At 41.0% G+C, this 23,173-nt stretch overlaps 1 protein-coding gene across 3 annotated transcripts in view; it reads left to right on the top strand.

Annotated features, from left to right (window-relative positions):
* ANKFN1 (ankyrin repeat and fibronectin type III domain containing 1) overlaps positions 1-23,173 on the top strand; it is a 480,938-nt gene that overhangs the window by 282,820 nt on the left and 174,945 nt on the right. For all 3 annotated transcript variants that reach the window (XM_086355670.1, XM_086355668.1, XM_086355667.1), the window contains exon 3: positions 8,381-8,515. The gene's annotated coding sequence lies outside the window, so the exon portion shown is untranslated. The remainder of the gene's footprint in view (positions 1-8,380; positions 8,516-23,173) is intronic.

Here is a 23,173-nt window from a genome sequence, read left to right as displayed (position 1 = left end):
TTACCATACACAGGTTGAGCTCAGAGACATGACTCAGTGACCCAAATGTCAGGCACATCTGAGCCCTGCCCTCTTGGAGATCTCAATACAGTAAGGAAAGAAGAGACCCAAGTGACTCTAAGAAAGTTAAACTGTGCTAACAGCACTAAAATAGCTACAGATGCCACAGAGACAGAAGAGAAAGATGCTTATTCCATTTGGGGAACATAAAAAAAAAGGGTTAACGTGCCGTCTCCAAGGTCTTCTACTTTCCAATCTGAATTCTTTTGAGAAATTCTGTTCTTCTTTAGAATCTTACTGGAGTCAACTTCTTATTTCTCAGAGTTAGGACTCTTTGTCTTATCTAATTTCTAAGTGCTTTCCAGTCATCATCGATGATGATCAGTCCCAAGTATCCCAAATGAAAATGGAGAAGTCAGCATAAAAGTAGGGCAGCTTATCTTTGTTTCTACTACCACACCTGCTTTCTTGACTTCATAAAAGTAAATCCTACTATACAGAGTCTTATTGGCAGCTGCAAAGTAGAAACAGATTCTATGCTAATACATTTAACTACATGTTTTCATATTAAGATTTTCTTTAAAAAAAAAAAATAGGAGGCGAAAAAGAATACAACAGAGAATAGGAGAAAGTGGAAAAAGAGCATACTTATAACTCAGAAGTCATCTTCTTATTGTTTATTCGCTAAGTCTTGTCTGACTCTGCAACCCCATGGACTGCAGCCCACCAGGCCCCCTTCCCAGGCAAGAATACTGGAGTGAGTTGCCACTTCCTTCTCCAAAGAAGTCATGTATCTTTCAGTATTTTGATTTATCAGCTTGACTACTTTAACTTGTATGCTGAATCCTTATACAAGTCCTTATGGACTCTGGTTTCCATGCTTCCTGATAAAGAGTGATATGATTTCATGGGTAGGTATACATGTACACAAGGTTTTGAAATCATATATTCTGAAAGTCGCTTTATTGTCCTGATCTAAACAAATTCTTTCACTGAATTATAAGTGCATAAACAGTATCAACATTTTAAAATTATTTGAGGATTCTACACAACATTCTTAGAGGAAGTAAAGACACAAAAATGCCTTTGGCTTTGAATTGCAAACAAAAGATCTCCCCAGAGAATTAGCAGAAATGAAAGTTGTGAATGGAGAGGATTCCCAGTGTTTCTGAGATGGTTCATCATCCTCCCCAACAACCTCTTTATAGCCCAAATCTCACTACACAGAGGCATGATCAAGATCCATTTAGCAACCAATTTACTGTAAATGCTTTTCTTTATGATAAAATACAGTATATCAAGGAAGGTAGATGGTCTTGGGGGTGGTTGTAAGGAGAAGTAACCTGTGCTAATTCCTCTTGGAGAGATTTAGGTGAATGCTGCCACCTATTGATAGGTGAAATATATGCCACAAAATCCTACTCTGATGTGGTGTTGTGCTAATTAATGTTTATCAGAGCAGATCTCATTACTCAGTTGGCCAAAACATTTTAACAGCCCTAAGTTCATAATTCTTCATGTATTTGTGAGTTAAAAAAAATAAGTATGTTATACTAATTTAAAACAACTCACAAATTATATTTCTGGTAAGAGGCAAAGGAGTGAGGTAGAAATGAGGTAAAAATGTCATGAGCTTTGCAATCAGAGATCTGGGTTGAGTCCCAGCTCAGCCCCTCAGCACATAAACAAGTTAATTGATCTCTCTGAACTCTAGTTTCCTCATCAGGAAAAAGTGGATAATCCTCTTTGTGTGAGGATTCAGTGATAATGCTGCATAACACACAGGAGGCATTTGATAAATGGCAGCATTTATTATTATTTTTCACAGAGTTATTAAAAGTAACTATTTCTGATGCAGGGATTGGTAATATTACAAACCACATCATGTATCCGACTCTGGCGAATTCTTCTGTGTGGTTCAATTATCCTTCAGCAATGCTGCTTGTCTAGTATAGTATCTTTGACATTCAAAATTAGGACAGTGTGAACATAAATATTAGAACTTTAAGTGTGCCAATTGAGAAAATGAGGATAAATGAGCTTCATTACCAAATGTCTCTGGACTGCCCTAGAGGATATATGGGGCTGAGCAGATAAAGAATTATGATAAAAACTTTGGAGTTGTGTATAAATGGGGCTTTGTGACCTGCTGGATAAGGTGGAGACTTAGAGTCAGATCCAGGAGGTTCACATTCCTGCCTCTGCATGGTGTGGGGGGATCCTGGGCTCACACAGACAATAGGGGATTCATAGCTGGAGAATTCTAATGATGACTGAAAGGAGGGTGGCAGCCAGAACAAGAAGACTTTTCAGAAGCAGGACCCTGATTATCACATTGGTGCTACAGCCCAGCGAGAGGCTGCTGAGAGGCCGAATGAAGCCGTTCTTGGAAAGCTTTCAGTGAAGTGTTTGTAACCTCCTTAAGAGAATCCCATTTCTCAAAAATGCAACGCTGGAAAATCTCACATGATTAGTTCAGATAAACACCCTGTCATCAAATCACACTAGAAGTCATACGGACCATCTCTTTTTGAAGAGTCTTTTTGAATGTCATGAGTCTAGTTTCCAAGACTTAGAGAGAAAAAAAAAAAAAAAAAAACCAAAAGAGGGTATCTCAGGATATTTGAGGACCTTTACTTTTAGTCTGAAAGGTCAACTGGTGCTTAAAACAAAATAATCAAGAAATACCATGCCTATGAACAGTTTGCACCTTTTGAAAAGGTCTGCTTGGGATTGAATAGCCAATGCCCTCCCCCATCCCTTTTTCTTTTTTCTTTGGGGCTTAGAAATTGAGAGGGAGGAGGAGGAAGAGTTTCACATTCATTACTAACAACTTCACACATAATAAGCATGTTCAGATACACCCTGGGGTGTTAGTTTTCTTTTCCTATTTTTTTTTTTTTGTCTCCTTTTTAGCAGCTTTCGATAAGTAGCACATTTTATTTTTGAAAAAAGAATCAGAGCCGTTACTGAGCAGCCGCGCCCTAAGGAAGGTCAGGAGATTAGGGAGCGGAAGTAGGCTGGCCAAACTCTTTGCTGACCACAGTAAGGGACTGCTGCTTTCTTCCCATAATTTAATTTTGAGACTCTGGTGAAAAGGTACCCCCTTAAAAAATTCTTTGCTGGGGAAAAAAAAAAAAAGAGTGAAAAATTGTTAGAAAATGATCATCAAAAAGTGATCAATTTAAATTTATGTCTTACAAACAAACCACATGGAATTAACCGCAGGGCAGATGTGTATTGGCAATGGACATTCTCAAAATATGGGCATGCTTTTGCAGGAGAGACTGGACATCAGTCGCCTCTGATGTTGGTGGGTTTTGGACTAATTTCACAAGTGTTCTGAAATTCTAAACGTGGTACTTCACAAATCAGAGACCAGTATAGTACTAAAAGGAACCTTTGAATTTAACTGGCCCAGCTCCCTCATTTTACAAGTGGGAAAAATGAGACCTCACAATAGAAAGTAACTTGCCCAAGGTCACACAGCTGATGAGGAAAGCTCCATGGCTCAAGCTCAGAGTCCACACCCCAAACCAGGGTTCTTTCCACTGTAAATAATTCAGAGATGGGAAATTGCAAACCCTCACATTTAATTGGGAAATCTTCTTTCAAGGGAAATTCTACACCCGTCTCCTTGCAAATGGCCCTGGATCTTTGCAGGCATGTGTGCTAAGTCACTTCTGTTGTTGCTGACTCTTCGTGACCCTGTGGACTGTATCCCGCAAGTCTCCTCTGTTCATGGGATTCTCCAGGCAAGAATACTTGAGTGGGTTGCCATGCTGACCCAAGGATCGAACCCATGTCTCTTATGTCTCCTGCATTGGCATGCGGGTTCTTTACCACTAGTGCCTGCAACTTTATCTGTGGCTGAATGGCTTCTTCAAAGCCACCTAGGCACATTCATCTGACTCCAAGGACTTGGTCTCCTGCTCTCTTCTCTGTCTTCAAAAGGTGCTCAGAACATTACGTGAATGCCTAAGTTATTTCTATGTTTGATTACTGGGATTGAGTAATGCCATCATGATCTGCCATCATGCAAGTTAAAACTCAACTTCTTTCACCATCTCACTTCCTCCACCTGTACCACTGACAAATTCTATAAGCTCTACCTCCAAAGAATGTCCCGTGTTCATCTCCTAATTTGTACACTCACAGACCCTCAACAGCAATGTCTTCCTGCTTACAGATTCTTACCACTTTAGTTCATGGCCCATGATGGCTAGACCAGAAGGATCTTTAGTCAACTGCACTGATATTCTCCTGCTCAAATCTCTGTCAACTGTACCTAAAGTCCAAACTCTTTAACACAGTCTTTAGCCCCTGCCTACTTTTGAAACTTAAATTCCATTAGGTCCTCCCATTACCACTTACCCAGCCCAACTGGACTACTTGTCAATCCTCAAATATTCCAGGAATTCTGTGCATTGTCTCCATTCCTTTCTCTTCTTTCCAATGTCTGGAGGTTTTCATTCCTCCAGATCCAGTTTAATGCAACCTTCTCTGTAAATCTTCCCTATGTATCCCAGAAGGAAGTAATAATTGTTCTGTTCCCTTAGCACATTGCTCATACTTTTACGACATGTATTTAATTCTGCCCTGTATTATAAGTCACATCTCCCTCACTAAATAGATCTCTCCTATCTTTCAAAAGGTATCTCATTCATCTTGGTAGCCTTCCTCACCATAATGTTCCATCCAAATCTTTGCACATAATAAGCACTTTTCTTTCTTAATATTTATTGAAAAAAATATTTATTGAGCATTTACTATCTATAAGACACTGGGCCAGGCAGGGTAAGGGCTGGAGGGAAAAATTTTTTTAAATAAGTAAAATGCAATCCTTGTCTTGAAAGGAGCTTTAATCAGTGAGACACACTCATGAATGACCTAAGCAAGTGAACTAACTGTGGGGGTGGAACTGGGTGGAGGGGAAGTGCTGAGTATGGACCAAACATTCTCAGTGTTCCAAATGAGAACTCTGATTTCATGATATGGAGGGTGGGGCGATGGAGGAGAGGGAGAGGAAAAGTAAGAGTACATGAAAGTCACTCGGTCGTGTCCAAATCTTTGTGACCCTATGGACTATACAGTCCATGGAGTTCTCCAGGCCAGAATACTGGAGTCAGTAGCCATGCCCTTCTCCAGGGGATCTTCCCAACCCAGGGATTGAACCCAGGTCTTCCACATTGCAGACAGATCCTTTACCAGGTGAGCCACCAGGGCAAGTGGCAAGAAGCCCAAGAAAGAGCAAGGCTGCTTAAAAAAAAAAAAAAAAAGAAAGAAAATCAAAGAGCAGGCAGAGTTAGAAAGGAACTCATGTTTGTTAATTAATTGAATGTGCTGATCTGTATACATGGAGGCGCATGTACAACACCTACAGGGAAGAGACTATTGAATAGAGTATGAAACAGAATATTTAGAAAATAAAATCATTATGGGATTCAAAAAAAAAAAACAACAACAACAAAAAATGCTATCTCTGGGCTCTGGTCATTATTAGGTCTGACTGGTCCAACCCATCCTTCCCCCCCAGTACCAGAATAACCTTCCCAAAGAGGGACTATGATCACTTAACTCTCTGTTCAGATGTTTGTTGTTAAATGAATCAGCATCAAATAATTGCAGGCTTTTGTTAGGTGTTATGGAGAATACCAGTTTGTAGGGATGAGACAAACTCCCGGAAACAGCTGGAGAACAAAAAGCAAGAACATGCTGTGAAAGTGCTGGAGGTGGTATGGGACAAAGTAAATGTGTGATTGGACTAATGGAGACGGAATAGTCAGAAAAGACAAGCATTCAATGATGGCCACTTGGCAAGAAAAATTACACGTACTAAGTGAACTTTAGGGTTCCTTTCAGTTCTGAGACCCCTGTTATTCTTTGAGATGGCTTATTCATCATTCAATAAATACATGCTAAGTGCTTCAACAAAACACTCTCTAAGTATTTTTTGAACACCTTCTATAGGCCAGGAACTCTGCAAGACACTCGCGATGGAGCAGTGAATAAAAGACTTTGTATTTAAACTCTTACAGTAAATGGGAATGATTGATGTCAAACAAAATGCAAAAAAAAAAAAAAAAATTGTGATGGATATAATGATGGGAGGGTATAAAGTGCTATAGGACTACAGAGTAGGAATCCTAAAAGCTCAGGGACTAGAAAACTATCCCTGAGAGATGATGCTTGAATTGAGACTCAAACCGTACATTAGTTAGCCAGACAAAAGGGACTGAGCATTCAGACAGAAGAAAATCATATGCAGAATTCTGGAGTGAAGAGACAGCATTGCATGTCCAAGGACTTGAAAGATATTCAAAAAAGTTACAGCATGAAGGGCAAGTAGGAAGGTAACGAGAAATTAGGCTAGAGGGACAGTCAGAGCCAGACTAGGGAGAATTTTGTGAAAGTATGATGGGGGTTATTATTTATTGATAATTTTTTCATAACATTACATATTTGGCATAGTGCATCTAGCCTACTAAGTAATAATAAATGTCTGTTGAAGAGTGGATTAAGAAATGAATGGATGAATGGTTCTCCTTTTCAATAGACTCAGTCTCAAGTGTTTGCTCCAAAAAGCGGCAGCACTAGTATAGGAGGCATCACCCACTTAGTTTTGCATAGCAGATTGAACTAATGACCCCTGGGAGGCAGCCCCTAACCTCAGGAGAATTACTGAGAGTCACCTGGTTTACCCCAGCAGATGGAATTTAAGTCAATCTGCATCAAAAATCAAAGCCTTCCTAGAGATAAGGGTAAAGTTTTACCTGGCAATCACTTAGGTTTAAGCTGTGAGAGGGTAGCCTGACTCTTTTTTAATCCTTGATGAAAAAATTAGCCTTCTCAACCTCAAGGGCATGCATATTCCCAAACTAGATTATTTCTGTCAATGCCTCCATGGACAAATAAGTTCAAGAAGAGAAAAAGAGAAAGAAATCCAGAGAGAAACTTTCCCTTTCAAATGAGAAAAAAGTACAATTGTGCAAAGCCAAACTAAACTCCCCCTTTGGACACCCAGGTTTTATGTCACTGAGCCTTATCTCGGATCTCAGCCCCAGAACAACTACTTGTTGGGGATGACTAAGCTGCCAGGATGAGGTGCGGTCTCTATAAAGCGGGAAGACTTTCAAGAATACAAGATGCCACTCCCAGGATTCTAATTGATAACCAGGACATATATTAACACTCCACCCTCTTGCTTATAACCAAGAGACTTTCTCCTGGTTTGTTACAAAGTCACATTCGAAATAGGGGAGTTAATTGAGCTCCAGGTATAAATCACAGGCCAGTGTCAGTGCCTAGGAAAAGGGTCCAAAATTATTTCTAAAGTCATTACAGAAGCTAAGCTTTCATTTGGCAGAAACAGAATCTGAATAGAGCTTTAGAAAGATTTTCAGTGCTGTTGCTAGGGACGTGTGTGTGTGTATCTATGTGTGTATATGTGTGAGTGTGTGTGCATATTCACATGTGCTCTCAATCAACAATGCCTCCCTAAACATAATAAGCAGCCTGTGGAGGTCATTTGCCATTTTATTTCAGAGAGAAATATGAAAAATGCCTGCATAAGTGGCTTTCTAGGAAATCCATTCTGTATGTCTTACTCGTCGCATAACGCATAACCCCGTGAAGGGAGCCAGGTGCATCCAGATGTGTCTGTAATGAAAGCACTGGAATCTTCTTCCTAAAAACTGAGACTTTAGGTGTCCTAAGTCCCAAGTCTGTTGATTACTTTCTCAGACCCAGCTCAGACAAAAACTGGCATTGGTTGAGCAGCCCCAGGGGGATTGGGACCTTTCTAAAGATGCCCCTTGTTCCTACTAGGAGAAGGATTGCTCATGTGCCACGAGGTGAGAGGATACGGCTGCCACCTGTGGCTTCTGGTCCCAAGCAGCTGTGGGCGTAAGAGGGTATCTGGCCCCAGGAGGCTGTGGACCATTTGCAGTCACAGACTGCTGGAAGGGCTCCAGGATGCCAGGCGACATTTCTTCCCCTGCAGTTCGTACAGGGCAAAGCTCACTGGCTGCCTCATCGCCCCTTTGCTCATCCTTGAGTAACAATCTTTTCCGATTCAGTCTCGTTTGCCATGAAGCTTATTTTCCCCGTGGGCCATTCCTAATGGACCTCACAGTTACAATAGGCTAAAGGTGCACAGGAGTCATAGTACCCTTTCACTACGTGCACAAGGGCTTGAGAAATCAATCCTTCCCGGGGCTGCAGTCCTGAGAATACACCTAGATTCTGAGCCAAGCTGTTTCCTTCCCCCATCCTCTCTCTGTACATCACTGGCTCTTTTATTTTGCCTTGAGATACCTTAGTGATCATGACTTCGGCTCTTGCCTGTAGTGATCCTCCTTGCATTTCACTCTTTACACAGAATAGGAAGGAGGTTTGCTTGCTTTGCGCAGAGGCTGAGCCACAGGAGAAAGCAGAGCCAATGTGATTTATTGAATGAAAGCACTGGACAATTACCAGCAACTTGCTCCTCTGCTGCCTCAAACAACCTAAACTGGTAAGTCCAATTTATTGTTGTCTTTCTTCATGTGAATGTGAGGCTTTTTTAGTTACTGATTATTTTCAAAATATGTACGTGTTGCTATGGTTTAAATGATGTAAAAAAAAAATTTGCGTCTTCCAAAGTTAGCTGCAGGCAGCCCATGAAGATTACACACAGGCCGTACACAGTGGTTCTGCAATAACGCATGCATGTTTATGTGAATAGGTAAAAATGGGGATAGGGAAGCCCCATTTCTGATAACTGGGCATTTTGTTTGTAGCAAGCTTAAGGATATTTTGTGCTTGCATAACTGATTAGCATTAGCTACAAAAAATATGCTGTTCTTTTGTTGTGTGAGATCATTTTCCACTGGTGTTCTTGCTGCTGCTCCTGCTGCTGCTAAGTCACTTCAGTCGTGTCCGACTCTGTGTGACCCCATAGACGGCAGCCCACCAGGCTCCCCTGTCCCTGGGATTCTCCAGGCAAGAACACTGGAGTGGGTTGCCATTTCCTTCTCCAATGCAGGAAAGTGAAAAGTGAAAGTGAAGTCGCTCAGTCGTGCCTGACCCTCAGCGACCCTATGGACTGCAGCCTTCCAGGCTCCTCCATCCATGGGATGTTCCAGGCGAGAGTACTGGAGTGGGGTGCCATTGCCTTCTCCGACTGGGGTTCCTGAGTACCTACAAAATACCTGTGGGATCAGGAAAAGATGGATCCCATCACGCTGATAATCCTGAATACAAATCTAGGCACATTGCTGTCTTTAATCCAGTGCGCAGGCTGGACATCCAGAGCAGAATGTTAGCATTCTGTCCATCCTGGGTTGGCATGATCATAAATAACATCATGATTGGATGTTGAGGACACCTGCCAAGGGGACACAGTGAACATGCATGCAAACCCTTGCCTGATCACTGCCACTTCTACACCCATGTTTCTTAAGTCTTTTATTCCATGAATATATATAGTTGGAAGGAAGTCTTAAGTTTGAAAGTGGAATATTTTGAGTGCCCTGTTACCCATGCTGGTTGTTGGCCCAGCCAAGGCGGCTGGAAGTACCACTGACAAGACTGAGTTTGCTTCTGTGCTGGGCCTCCAAAATCCCTGTACTCATTTAATTTTCTCATGTTCTAAATAAGACATAAACGAATTTCTGCAGAGGGGGAAAGTGAATGGAGAAAATTATTGTTTTTCCTACCATCACCACCACCACTATCTCTCCTTAGTCTTTTGTTTGCCTGGCTACTGCAAGACTTTATGGCATCATCAATCCATTTCTGGTGGACTCAGAGTCTACATAAATGTCATACAGAGTTTGATGTCTTTGGTGCATTCTCTCTGCAGTATATCACTGGCTGTTCAGATGAAGCTGTGGCCTTGAGTGCTGACAAGGATGGATGATGTTGGAACAGTGAACAGCATGTTTCTCTAAATACAAAGCAAAGTTAAGAAATCTGAGAGATGGGTGGCCTTTTGCCTAGTAGAAAGTATCCCCAGGCTACTCAGTCATAAGAACAGGGTCATTCTCCTGCATGATTTGGCTGTTTCAGCAAATGATGGCATCCTAACAGGAGGGAGACAGCATTGTTTAGTGGCTAGAGATGTCAGGAAAGCCAGTCCCTTTTGGTTATTTCCCCAGTGAAGTGTGTGTCTTCGAGAATTCATTTACTCTCCCTGAATCTCTATTCCTCCACTGTTTCCATTCCTAGTTGTTTCAAAGAAGACACACTAGGGTCAATTAATGTATCTATGAGTTACTACTTAAATCTTTCTTGTTAAAGGATGCAATAGGCAATCAAGATCACCATTAATGCGCTTTAATCCAGAGCCTGTGTACCAAAATCCTACAGATGAGAGTTTACGTGGGGACGAGGAGATGCATGCCCCCTCCCTCATCTAACAGAGATTACACTTAGAGCATTGGAAGGGGAGCATAGAGATGAAAAATGGCATTTTTTAAAAACTTAAAATTCAAATAAATTGCTCATGTAAATAATTTTTTCATTATATTGCACAGTAATAACTGATTTTCTATACTTGGATAACAAGATACTGAAGGTCTTAAATGTTTGAAATAAACAAATGTGACTACTTCGGGAGAGTTAATTCAAGGATGAAAGAACTCCATGTAATGAATTTATGACAACTTTAAGATGTTCAAATTACCCCTGTACCTATGTACATGGAATTAGCAGCTGCAAATGTATTATGATTTGAGGTGTTCTAGAAGGTTCATCTTCTCAAAAAAAAAAAAAATCCATCTCCAGGACTAAAATAAATGAAATTATTTTATCTGGGATTCAGTTAAGCATTGCTGTCCTTTATGAAACACAGATATTTCTTCAGTTCAGTTCAGTTCAGTCGCTCAGTCATGTCCGACTCTTTGTGACCCCATGAATCGCAGCACGCCAGGCCTCCCTGTCCATCACCAACTCCCAGAGTTTACTCAAACTCACGTCCATCGAGTCAGTGATGCCATCCAGCCATCTCATCCTCTGTCATCCCCTTCTCCTCCTGCCCCCAATCCCTCCCACCATCAGGGTCTTTTCCAATGAGTCAACTCTTCACATAGGGTGGCCAAAATATTGGAGTTTCAGCTTTAGCAACAGTCCTTCCAATGAATACCCAGGACTGATCCCCTTTAGAATGGATTAAAATGGACTGGTTGGATCTCCTTGCAGTCCAAGGGACTCTCAAGGGTCTTCTCCAACACCACAGCTCAAAAGTATCAATTCTTCGGTTCTCAGCTTTCTTCACAGTCCCAACTCTCACACCCATACATGACCACTGGAAAAAGCATAGCATTGACTAGACGGACCTCTGTTGGCAAAATAATGTCTCTACTTTTGAATATGCTATCTAGGTTGGTCATAACTTTCCTTCCAAGGAGTAAGCGTCTTTTAATTTCATGGCTTCAATCACCATCTGCAGTGATTTTGGACCCCAAAAAAATAAAGTCTGACACTGTTTCCACTGTTTCCCCATCTATTTGCCATGAAGTGATGGGACCAGAGGCCATGATCTTCGTTTTCTGAATGTTGAGCTTTAAGCCAACTTTTTCACTCTCCTCTTTCTTAGGACAGATAATAAGTTAAGCCACTGATCCACATGCATATGAAATCCCTTCAGTTGTCTCCAACTCTTTGCAACCCCATAGACTGTAGCCCGCCAGGCTTCTCTGTCCATGGGGATTCTCCAGGCAAGAATACTGGAGTGGGTTGCCATGCCCTCCTCTAGGGGAATCTTCCCAACCCAGGGATCAAACCTGCATGTCTAATATCTCCTGCATTGGCAAGTGGGTTCTTTACCACTAGCGCCACCTGGGAAGGCCCAGTCACTGATATCTTACCATAAATGAATGTATTAAATATTTTAAATGTATGTGTTAAATGTATTTAAATGAATGTATTAAATATTTTGTACCTCAGGGGAAACCCAAAGAATGCTACATTAATATTATATTAATTCTATTGCTTTCTATCTATTTTATACCTGTCTCCAAGAGGTTCCTTCATAATTATTATTTCACTCTTGAACAGAAAACTAAGTAGCCCTTAGTACACGCTGCCTCACTTTTTAGTGAAATGCTTGGATTAGACAGTATCATCTAGACTTCCTCTAGGCCCTTGAGAGTCACACTGTGGAAAGCTGGACTCGCCATCTTCCTTCTTTAAATCCACTTTTCCTCCTGTGTTCTTTTTTTTTTTTTAATTATTGGTGGAAGGCCTATGTACCTAGCTAGCCAAGCAGAGAACATAGAAGTCAATTTCCTAATTCCTTGGCCTTTCCGTCCAATCACTCACCATGCTTGGTTCGTTCTATCTTCTTCGCATGTTTAACCTGCCCAGCCCTCTCCATCTCTTCTGCCACACACTGTAGCTGAAGTCACCGGCTCCCGGGGGGCTTCTTCAAGACCTTGGTTTTCACTTGTCCTATCACCACCCTCTCCCCTTCTGGATGCCTCCAGAGAAATTCTCTAAAAGTGCAAGCATCAGCTTTGTCTTAAAATCCTCTGCTGCTGCTGCTAAGTCGCTTCAGTCGTGTCCGACTCTGTGCGACCCCAGAGACGGCAGCCCACCAGACTCCCCCGTCCCTGGGATTCTCCAGGCAAGAACACTGGAGTGGGTTGCCATTTCCTTCTCCAATGCATGAAAGTGAAAAAATAAAGTGGAATCGCTCAGTCGTGTCTGACTCCTAGCGACCCCATGGACTGCAGCCTACCAGGCCCCTCCGTCCATGGGATTTTCCAGGCAAGAGTACTGGAGTGGGGTGCCATTGCCTTCTCCATAAAATCCTCTAGCGATTCCTATTATGAACAAGTTGAAATCTGTGCTGCTTAGCGTGGCATGTGAAGTCCTTGATGACCCGAGCCTATGACTTCTCCTGGCTTCTTTCTCAAGGTCCTGGAACAGTGGGTGAAATGTACCACTGACCATGTCAGAGCCCAGAAAACTCCCATCAGAGCTCCTATAGACACTGATCTAGCAGCAACACCGTGATGGTTCACATCTCCATGTCCTAACCTGACCCAGCCTGCCAAGAATGCCTTTTCCTTTCCTTCCTACATTCCTGCTTGGGCACCACCTTCTCTAACCCCTTTCCCCATACCCCCTTCTCCCATAACCACCTTCTGTCACCCACAAAGTTAATCACTTATTCCTTTTGCTACTTCTTGGCCTTTTAGACATTTGAGACCAGTGTCTAGACATTAACTTATCAGATACAGACCCTTATTTCCTGGGTCTGAAACCTAGATCTGTGCCTTAGTACTGCCTCAATTTCTATGTCGAGTGAGGATGAGAATAGTCCTTATTTCACAGGGCTATTGTGGGATTCAATGAACTGATACATATATTATTATTCTAAACAGTGACTGTATCAGAGAAGGTGCCAGGGAAGTAAAATATATTATTCTTACATAATTTCACATGTCACACTATTTCATAGCTGCATATACTTGTATAACTGCCTTCATTCTTAGCCTATGAGCCCCTTGGGGTACAGGTAGGTCAATCAACCTGTTTCAAATTGCCCAGGACTCTTCTAGTTTTAGCACTGTAAGTCCTGCAACCAGGGAAACCACTCAGTCCCAGGCAAAGCAAGCCAACTGGTTACCCTGTGAGGACCCTACGTGTTCACCTCTGAATAAGGGTCTGACATAGGGTACATAGGTTACGAAGTAGATTATCCATAAGGATTTACTGAACTATAGAATCAGTATTGTCTTTTCACTTTCTGCCTCATAAATATACTTTCAAACTTCAAAAATCAGTCTTCTTCTTGCTGTGAAGTCACAGCTGACTTTTAAAAACTTATCACTGAATAACTGAATATATTATTTTTTGAAAAATGCACAGGAACTGAAAAGGATGCTTCCACCCTGTTATATACCGTCAGTGTAATAGAATCGGCCACACGTTAGCAACTGAAGACATACTCGTCATGTTGAGCAGCAGAGAATGGGGGAAGGGGTCATACTTTTCTGTCTAGTGACAGGCAGGCTGGCGTCTAAAGGTCCCTAGTTCACCTCACAGCCTGAAGAGCAATCTTGTCCCAGTCAGAAATGTCCCCTTCACTAAATGTATCTGTCTACCCAGCTGTCAGAAGTGGCTAGAATTCCTGTTTCTAATATGCTTTGTTTTACCACCGCTCTTCATTCAAACTGGCTCAGTTCATTTTTCACAGTACAAATACAACAAGAAAGCTCCACAACCAAGCGCCTATGAGACAGGGACTCTGGACATGCCAGAACTCATAATGAGGGCAAGATCTTGTCTTCAGAATCAAGGTCTAAGAAGCTGATAGGCAGCCAGACCAGAAAAATAGCAGAGTTGCTAAGAGCAGGAGGTTTAGAGTCAGCGTTCCAATTCTACCTCCTCCATTTACTAGCTATAGGATCTTGGACAAATTACCTCACCTCTCTGGGCCTCAGTTTTCTTGTTTTTAAAATGATGATGTATTAGTAGTGCTGATTTCCTCATGAAAGTGAAAGTGAAGTTGCTCAGTCATGTCCAACTCTTTGCAACCCCATGGACTGTAGCCCACAAGGTTCCTCCGTCCATGGGATTTTCCAGGCAAGAGTACTAGAGTGGGTTGCCATTTCCTTCTCCAGGGGGTCTTCCTGACCCAGGGATGGAACCCGGGTCTCCTGCATTGTAGGCAGACGCTTTACCATCTGAGCCACCAGGGACGTCCCAGTGGTCCTATAATTTCCTCATAGGATTGTTATTATATTTTGTCTCAGCCTATGAAAACAAAGCCTGAGGCAGAGTCAATTGCAAATATTCTATCTGGTACTGACAGATGCAACCTGAGGGCATCAGACTTGAAGGAATAAAAGAAAATGAGCCAAAGAATGAGGGGGAACAAATACAGGTGGTTTGTAGCTGAACTAGCCAAAACATCACAAGAAAACACATATGGCTGTTTGTTTGCTGGTGACTGCTTCCAAGAAGCCTTCAAAACAGTCCACAGGGAAGGAATGGAGAGGAAACTATCTGCTGGATGCTCCCAGTCTCCTGTCTCTCATGATCCAGCTTTTCCATATCTGGATAATGTTACCCAGTCCTTCATTGTAGCCGTGATTGAGGCTGGAGCCTCCCTCCGTGGGTCTAGTTGGGTCAGAGCTTTTGAAGCTACTGTCACAACAAGCATGATGGACCCGCCCTTCACTTGTGACAGCTGGGGGCTGGGGGCATAAGCAGCGGCCACAGCTCTCTGCTTGAGCAAGCAGCCAAAGCCCAGGAAACAGGTAGTTTTGAAATAAATCTGAACAGACTCCACTCTCTGTAGGTTATTCTTGCCATTTTGGACGTGCATTGTCCAGGCTACTCTCACTCTTGCCTTACAGCTTGGCTATTCACAGGTCCAGGCCATAATATGTCAAAGAGCAGAAGTCTTTAATTTTCATTAAGTCCAATTTATCAATTTATTTTATGGTTTGTGCTTTTTGGAGCTCCTCTAAGAAATCATTGTCTTATTCAAGTTCACAAAGATTTTCTCTTATGTTTCCTTCTAGAAGTTTTAGTTTTAGCTTTCAAAGTTAGGTCGATGATCTATTTCAAGTTAATTTGTATATATGATATGAAGTAGGAGTTAGGTTCTTTTTTGCATATGTATATCCCATTGTGCCATCACCCATTGTTTCAAAAGAATGTTGAAAAAATAATTTTTCTCTATTGAATTATCTTGACCCTTGGTGAAAAACCAACTGACCATATATGTTGAGGCCATTTCTGGGCTCTCTATGCTGCTTCAGTCTCCTATATGTCTATCCTTATGCCTTTGTCTTTATATATACAGCAATCCTTATACCAGTACCATATCTTGATTATTGTAGCTTTATAAGTCTTGAAATAAGGTTGTGTAAGCAACTTTGTTCTCTTTTCAATGTTGTTTTGACTATTTTGGATTCTTTCCATTTTCATACAGCTTGTCAATTTCTAGAAAGAAAAACAAACTGCTAGAATTTACTTGTGAGCTCATTGAATCTATAGCTCAGTTCGGAAGAACTAGCAGCTTAACAATACTAATTCTTCTGATCTGATCATGAAGAAGGTCTACCTTTATTTATTTAGGTCTTCTTTAATTCACATATTAATGTCATGTAGTTTTAACTATAGTTTTGCATATATTTTGTTGTATTTAGTTCTAAGTAGATTTTTGTGTATTTATTAGATTGTTCTACAGAGGTTTTATGTCATCTACAAATGAAGACTGTCTTCCTTGTTTCTTTCCAATCTATGTGCCTTTATTTTTCTTATCTTACTTCACTGGCAAGGATGCCTAGTAAAACAGAAAAGGTAAGAATGGACAGTCTTGCATTTTTTCTGGTCCTGGAAAGAAGGAGTTGGTTTGTAATCATTAAACATAATGTTGGCTATAGGTTTTTGTAGATTCTCTTTATCAGGTAGAAGAATTTCTCTTATATTCCTAATTTTTTTTAAATTTATAAATGGTTGTTGACATTATCAAATGCTATTTTATATACATCTATAAAGATGACCATATGGCTTTTCCCCTTTATTCTGTTAGTGCAACAAATTATGGTGAATGCTATACTAGCTTGCTTTCCTGCAATAAGCCATGACTGATCATGATATTATGCTTTTTGTATACTGCTAAATCCAGTGTGGGTGTGTCTGGTAGTGAAAGTGAAGTCCAGTGCTATAAAGAGCAATATTGTGTAGGGATCTGGAGTGTTATACCCACAAATCAAGGTAAATTGGACGTGGTCAAGTAGAAAATGGCAAGAGTGAACATCAATATTTTAGGAAACAGTGAACTAAAATGGATGGAAATGGGTTAATTGAATACAGATGACCATTATATCTACTACTGTGGGCAAGAATCTCTTCGAAGAAAAGAGTAGTCCATAATTATAGTCAACAAAAGAGTCCAAAATGCAGGAGTTGGGTGCAATCTCAAAAATGAGAGAATGATTTCAGTTCATTTCCAAGGCAAATCATACAGCATCACAGTAATCCAAGTCTATGACCCAACCACTAACGCCAAAGAAACTGAAATCGAATGGTTCTAGGAAGAACCTCAAGACCTTCTAGAACTGACACCAAAAAAAAAAAAAAGATGTCCTTTTCATCATAGGTGATTGGAATGCAAAAGTATGAAGTCAGGAGATACCTGGAGTAACAAGCAAGTTTGACCTTAGAGTACAAACTGAAACAATACAAAATGAATTTTGCCAAGAGAATGCACTGGCCATAGCAAACACCTCTTCCAATACAAGAGATGACTCTACACATGGACATCCCCAGATGGTCAATACTGAAATCAGATTGATTATATTCTCTGCAGCCAAAGATGGAGAAGGTCTGTGTCATTCAGTCACTCAGACATGTCCAGCTCTTTGTGACCCCATGGATTGCAGCACACCAGGCTTCCCCATCCTTCCCTATCTCCCAGAGCTTGCACAAACTCATGTACATTGAGTCTGTGATGCCATCCAACCATCTCATCCTCTGTCATCCCCTTCTCCTCCTGCCTTCAATCTTTCCCAGCATCAAGGTCTTTTCTAAGAATTCAGCTCTTCACATCAGGTGAAGGTCTATACAGTCGTCAAAAACAAGACCTGGAGCTGACTGTGACTCAGATCATGAGCTCTTTATTGTATAATTCAGGCTTAAATTGAAGAAAGTAGGGAAAACTACTAGACCATTCAGATATGACCTAAATCAAATCCCTTATAATTCTATAGTGGAGGTGACAAATAGAATTAGATCTAGTAGACAGAGTGCTAAAGAACTACGGATGGGGGTTCTTAATACTGTACAGAAGGCAGTGACCAAAATCATCCCAAAGAAAAAGAAATGCAAGAAGGCAAAGGAGGCAGACCAAAATCATCCCAAAGAAAAAGAAATGCAAGAAGGCAAAGTGGTTATCTGAGTAGGCCTTACAAATAGCTGAGAAAAGAAGAGAAGGAACAGGCAATGGAGAAAGGAAAAGATATACCCAACTGAATGCAGAGTTCCAGAGAATGGCAAGGAGAGATAAGAAAATCTTAAGTGAACTGTGCAATGAAACAAAGGAAAACAATGGAATAGGAAAGACTAGAGATCTCTTCAAGAAGACATGAAGGGAATATTTCAGGCAAAGATGGGCACAGTAAAGGACAGAAACAGCAAGGACCTAACAGAAGCAGAAGAAATTAAGAAGAGGTGGCAAGAATACACAGAAGAACTGTTCAAAAAAGTTCTCATGACCCAGATAACCACGATGGTGTGGTCAGTCACCTAGAGCCAGACATCCTGGAGTGTGAAGTCAAGCGGGCCTTCAGAAGCTTTACTATGAACAAAGCTAGTGGAGGTGATGGAATTCCAGCTGAGCTCTTTCAAATCCTAAAAGATGATGCTGTGAAAGTGCTGCACTCAATATGCCAGCAAACTTGGAAAACTCAGCAGTGGCCATAGGACTGGAAAAGGTCAGTTTTCATTCCAATCCCAAAGAAAGGCAATGCCAAAGGATGTTCAAACTACCATACAATTGTGCTCATTTCAGATGCTAGCAAGTAATGCTCAAAATCCTTCAAGTTAGGCTTCAATAGTACATGAAGTGGGAACTTCCCAATGTACAAGCTGAATTTAGAAAAGGCAGAGGAACCAGAGTTCAAATTCCCAACACCTACCAGATCATAGAAAAAGCAATAGAATTACAGGAAAAAAAAAAATCTACTTCTGCTTCATTGACTTTGCTAAACTCTTTTACTGTGATCACAACAAATTGTGGGAAATTCTTAAAAAGATGGGAATACCAGACCACCTTACCTGTCTCCTAAGAAACCTGTATGCAGATCAAGAAGCAACGATTGGAACTGGACATGGAACAAAGGATTGGTTCAAAACTGGAAAAGGAGTACATCAAGACTGTACATTGTCACCCTGCTTATTTAACTTATATGCAAAGTACAATCATGTGAAGTGCCAGGCTGGATGAAACACAAGCTAGAATAAAGATTGCCAGGAGAAATATCAACAACTTCAGGTATACAGATGATACCACTCTACTGGCATAAAACGAAGAGGAACTAAAGAGCTTCTTGATGAAGGTAAAAGGGGAGAGTGATAAAGCTGGCTTAAAGCTCAACACTCAAAAAACTAAGATCATGGCACCCAGTTTCATCACTTCATGACAAATAGATGGGGAAAAGTGGAAACAGTGATAGATTTTATTTGTCTGGGGTGGGATCCAAAATCACCATGGATGATGACTTCAGCCATGAAATTAAAAGACACTTGCTACAACATCTTTATTTCAAGTTAAACCTGCAAGAGAACAGCTTCACTGAACTCTTTGCTATGCAACATGAGGACTTCACTAAAGAAGACCTGATGGAATCGAAGGCCCAGAGAAAGGACAAAGAGAGACAAGAGGAGGAAGTAACTGAAGAGAGTCACAGTGCAGCAAATGGCAAGGGGATTTTCTTTATTTGAGGAGCAGTGTTCGTGTTTGTGGCACAGGAGCTGAATATAGAACAGTACACGAAAGTTGCAGCAGCTATTTGGAACGCAATCCAGAGCTACCATGTCATCTATGATAAGAAAAAAACCAAACAATAGCTACTGCCAAACATCACTGGGTTGTTTTTTCAAGAGTGTATATAGAAATGAATCCAACAAAGAACCAGAGCCTGTGCCAGCAGGGTCAAGAGTGAGTGAAGCTGCAGCTTGCCCTCCATCTCCTTTGGCTGGCAATCCGTCACCTCTACCATCTCCACCCCCTCTTCCTTCTCCAGGCAGTAACTCCTCTTGCCTGGTTACTCACTGCCAGCCCCTGGATGCCATCTTTTGTACTGTTCTACCGTACTTTTCAAGGTTCTGTACTGTAAGATATATAGTGCTTTATTTTTTTATTTTTTAATATATGTTTGTGTATAGGTATTATAAACCTATTACAGTACAGTACTATACAGCTGGTTGTGTTAGTTGGGTACCTAACTTTGTTAGACCTACCAACAAACTGGATTAACAAATGTGCTCTTAGAACGCAACTCATTCATATGTAGGGGACCCACATGTATATAAAATAGATAAATAACAAGGACCAATTGTATAGTACAGGGAACTATATTCATTATCTTATAATAACTTATAATAGAAACCCTGAATAAAGAAAATATATAATCTTATATTCAACTGAATCACTTTGCTGTACATTAGAAACTAACATGACACTGTAAATCAACTATAGTTCCATTAAAAATTAAAATTAGTAAAGAAACCCTACCATTAAAAAATTGGCCCTCAAAATAAAAAAGAATCAAAGTTAAAAAAAAAAAAAGAGTGAATGACAATGATTCCTTCCATTTTTATGAAATTCTGGAAAATGGAACCAACAAAAGCAGACCAGTAGTTGCCTGGGAACAGTGGACCTAAAATAAATATATATTCAGAAAATATTTATGGAACATCTGTTTATTTCAAGCATTCTGTTAAACTATTGGTATGTGTGCTGCTGCTGCGGCTGCTGCTAAGTCGCGACAGTCGTGTCTGACTCTGTGCGACCCCATAGACGGCAGCCCAGCAGGGCTCCTCTGTCCCTGAGATTCTCCAGGCAAGAACACTGGAGTGGGTTGCCGTTTCCTTCTCTAATGCAGAAAAGTGAAAAGTGAAAGTGAAGTCGCTCAGTCGTGTCCGACTCTTAGCGACCCCATGGACTGCAGGCTCCTCTGTCCATGGGATTCTCCAGCCAAGAGTACTGGAGTGGGGTGCCATTGCCTTCTCCAAGGTATGTGTTACTTCACTTAAAACTTTAATACCCCTTTAGACATGACTATTAAATTGAGATGGTAACACTGTTACAATGAGGAAATCGAAGCTAATATTTTGCTAAATATCATCCAGTTAATAAGTTGAAAAGCCAAAACCTGAAAGTAGATCAGACTTATATCCAAGTCCTTACTTTCGATTCTGTACTAAAACCACATCCTTCTGGCCTCTATGATTTTCTGATGAAAAGTCAGCTCTAATTCATTTTGAGGATTCCTTGTACATAAGGAATTATTTCTTGCTTGTTTTCAAGATTTTCTCTTTGTCTTTAGCTTTTGAAAGTTTAATTACGATGTATCTAGGTGTGATTCTCTTTAACTCTGTCCAACTTGGTGTTCACTAAATTCTTGGGTGTGTGTTTTTCATCAGTTTGAGGAAGCTTTTGGCCATTATTTTTTCAATATTCTTTCTCCTTCTGAAACTCCTATTAAATGTATGTTGGTATACTTGATGATGTTACAAAGATCTCCAAAACAATTTTTCTTCATTATTTTTTCCTTTTTGCTCCTAAAACTGATTTCAATTGACCTGTCTTTGAGTTGGCTGATTCTTTATTCCGCCTTTTCCAATCTGATGTTGAGTCCCTCCAGTCAATTTTTCATTTCAGTTATTGTGCTTTTCTTTTTGTTAGTATTTTGGGGTTTTGCTGCTGTTGGTTCTGTTTATTTTTGGCTGCACTGGGTCTCCACTCCTGCACACAGGCTTTCTCTAGTTGCCTTGAGAGAGTGGGGTCTACTCTTTGTTGTGGTGTATGAGCTTCTCATTGCAGTGTCTCCTCTCGCTGGGGAGCGCAGGTTCTAGGCATGTGAGCTTCCGCAGTTGCAGTACTTGGGCCCAGTGTTTGTAGCACAGAGGCTTATTGTCCCCTGCCCTGTGGAATCTTCCCAAATCAGGGATCAAACGTGTGTCTCTGTATCGGCAGGTGGATTCTTAACCACTGGATCACCAGTGAAGTCCCAATTATTGTACTTTTCAACTCCAGAATTTCTGTTTGGTTCTGGCTTTGCTTAATAAATTCTACCATTTACTGATATTTTTTATATGGCGAGACATCCATTCTCTTGATTTCCTTTATTTCTTTAGACATAAATTCCTTTAATTCCTTGAACATATTTAAGATATCCAATTTAACTCTTTGTCTAACAAGTCCAACATTTAGACTTCTTCAAGGGCAATATTAACATATTGCTTTATTTCCTGTGAATGGAAAATAGCTTTGGTATATTTAATACTTTTTTCTGTTGAAAACTAGGCATCTTAAACAATATAATGTGGCAACTCTAGATATCAGATTGTCCCCTAACTGAACTTGTAAAGTCCAGAACTAAATCTGTAAAGTCTGTATTTTCACTCTATGTGGCCACTGAAGTCTTTGTTTGCTTAACTTTGTTGTTTCTCAGTCGCTCAGCCATGTCCAATTCTTTACGATCCCATGAAGTGCAGAATGCCAGGCTTCCCAGTCCTTCACTATCTTCCAGAGCTTGCTCAGCTCATGTCCATGGAGCCAGTGATGCCATCCAACCATCTCATCCTCTGTTGTCCGCTTCTCTTCCCACCTTCAATCTTTCCCAGCATCAGCGTCTTTTCTAATGAATTGGCTCTACACATCAGGTGACCAAATTATTGGAGCTTCAGCTCCAGCATCAATCCTTCCGATAAATATTCAGGATTTATTTCCTTTAGGATTGACTGGTTTGACGTCCTTGCAGTCCAAGGGACTCTCAAGAGTCATCTCCAACACCACAGTTCAAAAGTATCAATTCTTCAATGCTCAGCCTTCTTTATGGTCCAACTCTCACACCCATACATGACTACTAGAAAAACCATAGCTTTGACTATACGGATCTTCGTTGGTAAAGTAATGTCTCTACTTTTTAACATGCTGTCTAGGTTTGTCATAGCTTTTCTTCCAAGGAGCAAGCATCTTTTGATTTCATGACTGCAGTCACCATCTGCAGTGATTTTGGAGCCCAAGAAAAAGTGGTCAGCTAATGATCAAATAAATTTTTCATTAAAGGGCTAGAATCAATCTTGGCAGAGTGGCTCTATGTGTATGTTGGGGCACACCTTCAATACTCATCAGGCAGTTGGCAGCTCTGTGGTAGCCTTCATTCTCACTGGCACAGTGGTGAAGAATCTGCCTGTCAATGCACAAGACGCAAGAGATGTGAGTTTAATCCCTGGGTGAGGAAGAGCACCTGGAGTAAGAAATGGCAACCCAGTCCAGTATTCTTTCCTAGAAATTTTCATGAACAAAGGAGCCTGGTGGGCTACAGTCCATGGGGTCGCAAAGAGTCAGACACAACTGAGTAGTTAGGCACACACAACACTTAGCCTTCACATCCTGCTGGCACAGACCTCAAACTCAGACAGAGATGAGAGCTTAGGACCT

This window comes from Bos grunniens, chromosome 19, assembly GCF_055505025.1.
Source record: "Bos grunniens cultivar Pamir isolate PY7600 chromosome 19, Bosgru_T2T1.0, whole genome shotgun sequence".
Taxonomy (NCBI): Eukaryota; Metazoa; Chordata; class Mammalia; order Artiodactyla; family Bovidae; genus Bos; species Bos grunniens.
Note: the sequence above shows the minus strand (reverse complement) of the source record. Positions and strands in the feature narration are given on the sequence as shown.